This window comes from Populus nigra, chromosome 8 (genome assembly GCF_951802175.1).
Source record: "Populus nigra chromosome 8, ddPopNigr1.1, whole genome shotgun sequence".
In the NCBI taxonomy this organism is placed as follows: domain Eukaryota; kingdom Viridiplantae; phylum Streptophyta; class Magnoliopsida; order Malpighiales; family Salicaceae; genus Populus; species Populus nigra.
In genome coordinates, this window is record NC_084859.1 from 17680276 (window position 1) to 17689837 (window position 9562).

The 9562-nt window shown below is 30.9% G+C and overlaps 1 long non-coding RNA gene across 1 annotated transcript; it reads left to right on the forward strand.

The window, feature by feature from the left end:
- The first annotated feature begins 7706 nt into the window (after nt 1–7706).
- On the forward strand, nt 7707–9231 carry LOC133700520 (uncharacterized). Its single transcript, XR_009843425.1, has 2 exons — nt 7707–7945; nt 8773–9231. It is a non-coding gene; the product is annotated as an uncharacterized LOC133700520 (long non-coding RNA).
- Nucleotides 9232–9562: the final 331 nt, after the last annotated feature.

Sequence of the window (9562 nt, forward strand, 5' to 3'; positions counted from 1 at the left end):
GAACAATAAAAAAAATCGAAAAGAAGAAAAACATTCTCTGTGGACTAAATTAGAATTGAAATATCCCTGATAAGACTGGAAAGTGGAATAAAAAAAAGTTGGTGAGATTTCTATTTTAATTAACTGTGCCATATTTTTCATTCCGTTTAAAAAGTCCTAAGTGTCCTCGCAAGTCAATAATGCACATCATGCTCCTTCTCTCACCACATTGGACAAGTAGTCTCAAATAATAGAGTATACATTATTTAGCTCCCAACACAGTTGAATCTTGACGATCTAGAGAATTAAATATGATCCATGCGCGACGACCAAATCAACGGGCTAGACTGATAAGAAACATGGAGCTCGGTGGTTTAGACGTTAGTCAGTAGATGGGCAGCTGTGAGCACAACATCAAGTAACGTGAACGCAAAAAAGCACGGGCTCAAGGAGCATGTGACCGAAATCCTTCGAGATACTGTGACCACGTGTTCAAATCTACAGGTCTTCATCTAGTTACTGTTGCCTCTCAAATATCCCAAGCGTAACGGAAAAGCCAGTCCCCCTGTGCAAGCAATTCAACAAAAGAGCACTGAGGTGATAATGAACACAATGCCTGACTGAGAGGCGCGTGGCATAGATGGTGGCAGAGACTCGATAATTGACTAAAAAAAAAGGTTTGATTTTATAGAAAACCAAGTATGCAACGCCATTTGGTATCTTAGCATATAAACAACGTGATGCTAAACTCGTCGTGAAGGAAGGGGTCAAGGTCGTGATTTAATCGGCAGGGAGGGCCCTCGATAATACCTTACCCTTCAGCACACGCAACCAGCTGTAGTGCCGCATCTGCCGATCTACAGTAGATGTCTCTTCTTACCAAGCACGCAATTTGCACTGCAAACTCCACGAAAAGCAGCGGCAGCAGCGAGGCTCAGCTATTTGCGCAATTTTAACGTGCTTTTAATGCCCGTGAAAGCCGTGGATGGGAGCTATTTCCATGCCGTCTACGTGTTTCGTTTATTTTATTTACACGTCCCTGTTTGGGGCTACATGTCATTTCTACTTTATATGTATATAATAAGTTCATGCAGCAATTGCGAGTCTTGTGACCACCGTGTATAAATGTTTTGAAGGTGTTACCTGGAGGAAATTTATTATTCCTCACAGGATGGCACGCGTAAGGGTCTTGCTCGATTTTCCGAGAGGGAAGCATGACTCTTGCTCAAGCAATTACTTTTCCCGACTTGCTTTATGGAACAAGTCAAGCATGAAAACGGAATATTCTTTGCGGCATCTTTGGAATTCAATAACAAATTTAATTGATAGTTTATTGTGATTTTTATATTTAAAATAAATATTAAATTACATAATTATATTATTTAAAATAATTATAAAATTAAATTGAATTAGAAATTTTAATGATTTTATTATTAATTCAGAGTTGCATAGTGAATAAATTATTTATAAAAAATAAATTATTTTTATAATAATATTTTTAGTGCTAATTTTAAAAGGAATTGATTTACAAATTAGAGGGTCTCTCCTCTTGTTTAATTTTGTCTATTTTTGTACTATCTAAATTCTATTTAAAATTTAAATAAATATCCTCAAAAAAAATATAAACACAAAAATTGATTTATTCCTTTAAATTTAATTTAATTCTAGAAATTATAAACATGCTTTTAGCAAAACATTATTTAAAAATCCCGGCACAAGCATGTTTAATTATTAGAATCCTTTATGAACATAATTGTTGATTTATATACCAATAATTTGGTTGGTGTGAGCCCTTCATTTGTAACGATGTTAAGAATGTGCAATGATTATGCAAAAAGTAGTTCAAAAAGCGGATGGCCAGGTTGCTTATTAAAAAAGGATGTGTTATTTTAGGCATCGTAGATCATGTTTAAACTGTTGGGAAATTATTTAATTATTATAATTTAAGTCAATTATTACTGAATGGGAAATTAATTTTAAAAAAACACTTATTTCTTTGACTAAAAAGTAACTTTTAATTTTTTTATATTTAATTCTTGATTTATGATGGTTAAAACACCAATAATAGTTTAAAATGAAGAAGCAATAAAACATCAAGGATAAATTATTCATCATTGACAACAATACAAATTTTATTACTTTAATTAAATTCCTTTATTTGTTTAAATTCAAACATATATATTTTTTATTATATAAAGCATGTTAGAACTTAAAATTAATATTAATTACAAATTTGATTATATATTTAATATGCATGTTGGAATTCTATTATTGTTTTTGTGTTGAAAATAAATTTGTCATCAGTCGTGATTTTACGTACTTATAGTTTTAAACATGTATAAATTCTAAAATTTTACTGAATATCTTTTATTTAGTATGTTTTTATGATGATAAACAAAATATTTTTAGTCACTAGCGTAATATATTTTTAACTTTGGATTACATAAACTTTACCTCGTTTACCATTTAAGAGTAGTAATTCCATGTAATCTACATGAGAATCCATGCTCAATGAGTAATTTTTACTATTTTTTTATTGCTATATATTATTATAAACTTTATAAAACAAGCCTCATTGCTGAAACCTTCACTTGTTAGCTAAGATTTATTTAATAAATACTAAAAAAAACCTTTCTTTAGTTTTCTAATAATATTAACGTTATTAATATTATCATTGTCGCACATGTACAACATCACAATGATTATCTTACCAGACTGGAATTGTCGAGAATGATGTTGGTGGAAAATATAAATTATTTATGTTATTTGTCATTAAAAAGAAGTCATCACCCAGTATTTAAAGAATTAAAAACCCTAACTACTCTTAGAGTCTAGGTAAGGGAACTCACTGTGTAAATAGATGATCGTAACACCTATAGCATACCTTGCATGAAGTAGGATGCATTGTTTATTTGTCCGATATAAACTAAGAAAATGCTGCGTGTTTTAATTGCTAGTCTATTTAAAATTGAAGAAAAGTCTTTTTCAATAAGAAGGTCTTTATATTATTGGGTTAAAACCCGACCGTTTTAATGTCAACATAAAAAATAGAATAAATTGTTTTTTTATTTAATATTAGAAATATATCTTACGTATAAGTTCATAATCTCATATATTAAAAGAAATCCTTTTTTTTATTTTAATATCATAAATACATCTTACATGTAGGTTCATAGTCTGGCATATTAAAAGAAACAAAATAAAAAAATGGTATTTTTTAAACAGAGGTTAAAATCCTTTTAATTTTTACAAACTTGTTGTAAAATTCATGCAATAATTTTTAAAAAAACATGTCAAGATATCTTAGATTAAAAAAATGCTTAAATAACTTTATGATTTTTAGCTATATGCAAGAAAAAAATATATATTTTATTTATTTATTTAGATTTTGTTTGGAAAAAACTCATTTTTCTCTGTAATAAAACTACCAAGAAGGAGGCTTAAGGGATGTTTGTCAAATACGCATTTAAACCCAAAAACCCTTTAACAAAAATTATGGAAACCAAATATGGTCCTAAACCCCTTGACTCGACCCGGCTAGGCGGGTTCAAAATTTTTGATTCAGTTTATGGTCAAATTATTATTATTATTTTGTATTTTTTAATTATCTTAACATATTGACATTAAAAATAATTTTTTTTAAAAAAATATTTACTATATTTCTCAGCATTTTTAGCTGCTTCAATGGACACTGGGCCTTGATTTTATTGAGTCTTGAATGGGTCCAGAGTGGAGGGTGGAGACAAATAGAAGACAATTGATATAAGATGTCCAAATGGATAAGTGAACAAATAATGTCGATAAAGTTGTCGATGTACAAGTAACGTGATTAATACATATTCGAATCAAATCACACAATATTTAAAAGTAAAACGTGCTCTTATTTTATTGAGTGAGCGAGGCTACATGTCATACGAATGTGACAGCAGTCTCGTAGAGATGGAAATGGATAGGAAGGTACCATAATTAATTGTTATAAAATTTGCTCCCACGAATTTAATTTTGAGAAAATTAATTTTCAATTTTCTCCCTTCGATTGATTGTGTAGGTGACCCGGACAGCGTCCAACCGAAACTTCATGTGCTCGCTTGCTAGAATTACTGCTTTAGTTTAACTTAAAAAAAAAAACGTGACGGCATCGGAATTCTCAAATAATTTTATAGTTAATTTGAATTCTCAAATTCCCAGAAACATGCTCCACGCCTTTCGCGTCGTTTCATAGAACGAAATTACTCTTCTTCGTCCTTTTCGAACAAAAAGAAACGATAAGTTCATTAAATTAAGCATTTAGTATATGGACATTTATGATTTTTCAAAACCTAATATGTTTTGGAATTAGGTTATTTGATGTTTAGATAGTGAATCATATGTTCAAGTTAATATATTTTTTATATATAAAAATCTCAAGATATAAATGATTGGTGATGGAAGGTATAATATCTTCAAAATAGTTTTTTTTTAGGGGTTTAAAGACCATCGAATAATTAAGTCAGTAATCTTTTAGTAAATAATTATAATAAATAAGATTATGAGCTTTAAATTTGAAAAACAAGAGTATTTTTTCTAGAATAATAAATGCTTTAATAATTAAAGTAAGAATACTTGGACAAAGAAGAAAAACTTTCAACTCTTTACTTGTGTAGTTCATAGGATACATGTAACCTCTAAACCTTATCACATTGCTTGAATTAAGAGGTTAAAATGTTATTTTTTCATAACAATAATGAAAGATATATATCTTCTACATAATATTAATGAGGAATACATATTTCATACATAATATTAATAAGGGATTTTGAATTGTAATAAGTTAATTGATTTGCTTTTTAGACTTGTAACTTGCTTAGTTACTTTGATCAAATTATGCTGAATTGCTTGTTAGTTAATTGCTTTTGCTATCTTGTTGTTCTTTTATCTTCTTCTTTCCTGTTAAACTTTTTAGCAAAGTGAATTAGTGAAAGAAATTTGCATTATTTATCTTTTTTGGCCTCTTGGCCGGGTTTAATAACTATGTCTTCATATTACTTGCTTGTCTTTTTTTCTATTTTTTCAGAACAAAAAAAATTATTGAAAAATAGTATAGGATTATTAAAAAGGATAATATATAAAATAACTAGTTTACAGAAACATTAAAATAAAATAAAAAAACTAAATATCCTCTTAAAGTTATTGAAACCCGAAAGAGAGTCATTGTGGATTACAACAGTAATCCACAATGTTTTTTTTATTCTTCAGTATTTTATGTTCTCGCCTTTTATTTTTTTAATAAAAAAAATCAATCATTTGAAATTGCAATAATATAAGTTTAAGATTGGCATATTGTTTTTTCTATTTATGAATGGGGACCTCGAGATGCCAGGGAAATATTCCATTACTTGGTTGATGCTCAGTTTTGCGAAATAAAATTCAATTTTATTAGTTTATAGCAATTGTAACTTTGGGAACCAAATTTGAGATTTTGATAAATATTCAGCCCTTTTTAGTTTGTCCTATCAGGGACTAGGTTGTACAATTAAGGTAAGTATTTTTTGTCATTTTTTTAGTTGCTATTTTATTTTTGATTTGATCCTTCTATGTTCTTTTTAGTTTACTTAATGTTTTATTTTGATTTCCTAAATATAAAGGTTTTGCAATGTTGAGGAAAAGGCTTGATGATCAACCGAGGATTAATTTGTCAAAACATGTTTAAATTATGTTGATTTAGAACAATTATGACTTTATGGACCAAATTGGATGCTAAAACAAATATGTGGGACTGTAGTTTACGGGAAAGGTAAGATTGGCTAGCACGTACACTGCACAAGCCAGGAAGTGAGGGATGCCATAACACTTTGGCTTCGCATGCAACCTCTTTCGATTCCAAAAAAGGGTCTTCCACGGTGGCTACAGATGTAGCGTGTTGCTATCTTCCATGCATGGAGGTGCGTGTAGATCGGTTCATCAAGGTTTTATTGCCAACGATGTTTTCTTTCTTTCCCCCCTCTTCTCCCTCTCGTATCTTTGAAATTCGTGTTGCCCTATCTAAAATTTTGAGTTGTTTTCTCATTTTACTATCATTTTAGATTTGATCATTATTCTCTTGATCATTAAATTTTTATTTTAGGTTCTTTTTATAAAATTTAAGTTTTTTCAATTTCACCAATCGATCAATAAAATGAAAGTTTTCCTTTTATTTTATCTTTTTAAAATTTGATCATTGTTCTTTTAAATGCTATTTTTTTTTATTTTGGACCATTTTGTGAATTTGTTTTTTTAATTTCATCATTTAATCAAAAAATGTAAGTTGTCCTTTTTTTTTAAATATAATCCTCATTATTTTGACTGCTATTTTTTGTTTTAGATCCTTTTGTAATATATATTTTTTATTCTCATCCCTTGGCACAAGGTTGGTTGGAAATTCGACTCCATTTTCTTATCTCTATGGGGTGATTTTGGTTTCATGACCTGGTTCATGGATTTGAAAACTTAATCCGGGTTATCATCGGTTTTTTTAGGGTTTATTTTTTACACTAATTCTCATTTTTTATTTCATCATTCCATGTTGGTTTTTTTTTTTAAAATTGAGCTTCATGATTTTATTTGATTTTCTTTATATTCGGTTATCTCGATCTCATCATCTGGACTATAGGTTTGACGAGTTAACTCAAGTTTTTTTTTCTATATATATTTTTAAATGTGTGTGTGTGTGTGTGTGTGTGTGTGTATATATCTTTTAATATTAGGTTGCTTTAGAAATTGAGTTTCTTAATTGTTCCTAGTTTGCCTTCTAATGAGTTATTTTATTCACATGATCCGAGTCATGAAGTTTGGTAGGTTTGCCTTTTTTTTTGTTCTTTTTGTTAATCGACTTTTTTTTTTAATTTCTTTCTTCTATATTGAATTTATTCGGAATTGAGCTTTGTAAATATTTTTATTTGTTTTTTATTGGTTTATCCTTATTCCATGAAACTCGAGTTGCAGATTTGACATGATAGTTTAGGTTGACTTGAGTAATTTGTTTTTTTTTTTTGAATTTTATTTTTTAGCACTGGGTTGGCTAGGACATGAGGCTTGAGCTTGTTCCTTTTTCCATTTTTATTGATATTTTTTTTAGATTCTCATGATTTTGTTTTTGTTTAATTTAGTTTATTTGAAGTCATTACCTACATTTTCATCATCTAACAAAATTATACCGGTTTATTTGGCTAATTCAGGTCCATGCATGAAAATTTTTACTCCTTCAAAACTTGGTTGCATTTCACGAATAATGTTTTTTACCTATAAGAAAAAACACAGATCTAGTGAAGACTAATCAATAAAATAAATGAATTAACCTGCAGTATATATTTTTATAAATAAACGGAAGCTTATACAAGCAACGCAGCAAATGTACGATTTCGAGCGTGTTTGACAGTGTGGTTGCGGGTGCTTTTCAAATAACTTTTCGTGCCAAAATGCATGCCAACGATGTTTTTTCATTTTTTAAAAATTATTTTTAACATCAGCACATCAAAACGATCCAAAACGTACAAACCATATTAAATTTTAACAAAAAAAAAAAACAAAAAATTTTCAAATTTTTTGGGAACGCGGCCGCAGCCGCGTTCCCAAACGGTCTCGAAATCGTCAGGATATATTCCTTGGGCTTGCACACGCATATTGCTGTGTAAATTATAGCCCACTAAATGCAGACGGGGTAAAAGGTGAATCAAACATTCGAAGCCCGATCCATTTTCCATCAACTAAAAACAGATTTTCAATTTCGTTTAAATTCTGCTCTTTGGTCTGGTTAACAGCTAGCGCCGTACAAGGTACAGAGCTTTCGGCATTTTGCAGTGCTCCAGTCTCTCATGTCCCCGAGAGACTGATCTCCAGCTTCACTAAGCCTAAAAATTTGATTTCTTCTTCAGGGGAACGCTTAGCCTTGTCAGTTTTGATCTGGAACCTGATCACTCAAAGTCCCCGCCATCCCTTCTGCCAATTGCCGGTAATTATATACAATTCCACCTCATAAACATCTTCTTTTTTTTTTTAATGTTCTCTCAAGTTGTTGATTCACTTGGAGTGTCAATGTGGAAAATGATTGGATTTATTTAATTACCTTGATAATTGGTGCTGGGATCAAAAGGGTAGCGGGAAGGAAGCTGTACAGTCCAATCCATTATACAAGTGTGGGTTTTAGAATAAAGGAGGCGTTAGATTTGGTATGTGGCATAAGAATTTAAATCACTCCTCCTTCCATTAGTGGTGTCTTTTGGATAATTATCGCCACAATCATTGTAGCTTAAAGATGGTGTTTTCATTTGAATGCTCTTTCTGATTGTCCCTTGATCTTCATTTACGTAACGGTGAGATGGGTGGGTTAGAACCTTGGAGTATGGAAGATTTGAATTTATTGAAGATTCCTTGGTTTAATTCTGATTTAGCCACTGTTATTCTCTCCTTCAATAAGTGTTTGGTTTAACGGCACTTATTAATGTCTAGATTGAGCATTAAATAATGCTAAATGGAACTAACAGCTCAAGAAAAAGAAAATGGCTATCCTAATATTAGTTGTCTAGGCAGAAATTTGATAGCTTTGAGCAGAAAATAGAATATAACAGATATGGCTTTGTGTGCTACTGTTCTATCTTTCTAGGATGGGGGTACTCTATGATGAAAGACTTGTGTTATCTGCACGAGTGTTCCAGTCCGATGTACACTAAACAGGATTTCTTAATGCATCTCTAGAGGCTAGCATGCTATTGTTTGGTTTGGTTATAGGGACGGAGGATTCTTAAGACTAACATCATAGCTGTATGTTCTTAATTGCAGCTGGGATCTCCTGATGCAACAATGCAGCTGCAGGGGATAGTTAGCAGCAAGAACGTCTTCTATGAATCCTTTCCTTACTCGTAGGATTCAGCCCAAAGACACCACTAATTTGCTCTGAAGGAAAATGTCAGGCCACCTGAGAGTAAATAAACGATTTGCTGTTTATTTGTGGTCCATTCCAGTTGTTTTGTTTACAGGCAGGCCCAAGCATAGTAGCCTTCGTTGCCATCCAGTGGTAAGGATTGATTTAAAAGTTTCCTATCCAACTCTTCTTCCAGTAATTTTTCTTTTCAAGTTAATCCATTTGTTTTGTGTTCACTGTCTTAGTAAATATGATAGATTACTGGATTTGGAAATTGAGGGGCTTAAACTCCTCATATCAGAACTCACAACAAAACTCTGATTGTAATTTCCTCACTGAATTGTGAAGTCCAAGGCAATGGTTAGTAAACTGCATAAGATTAGTCTATAACAGTGAAGCCTGTTTCACATAATGCTCAAAAACCACTGTTGAAATAGAGAGAAATGCATTCACCATTTCATAAGGAATGTCATAACCTAATTTTTGACAACATAAAAAAAAATGAATGAAGAATGAATGAAGAAAAAATGAAATGAACAAAAATTGAGGTTTAGATCAAGACAGCACAAATGAGAAGCTTTGAGTGGTTAATCATGTTGGATTTATGACTTTAAAAGTTAATTTTGAAAGAAATTGAAAGAATTAACTGGTATGGGGTTTCAATTAAACTTTGATTGGGTTTAATTAATGATATGGAAGTTTAATTGA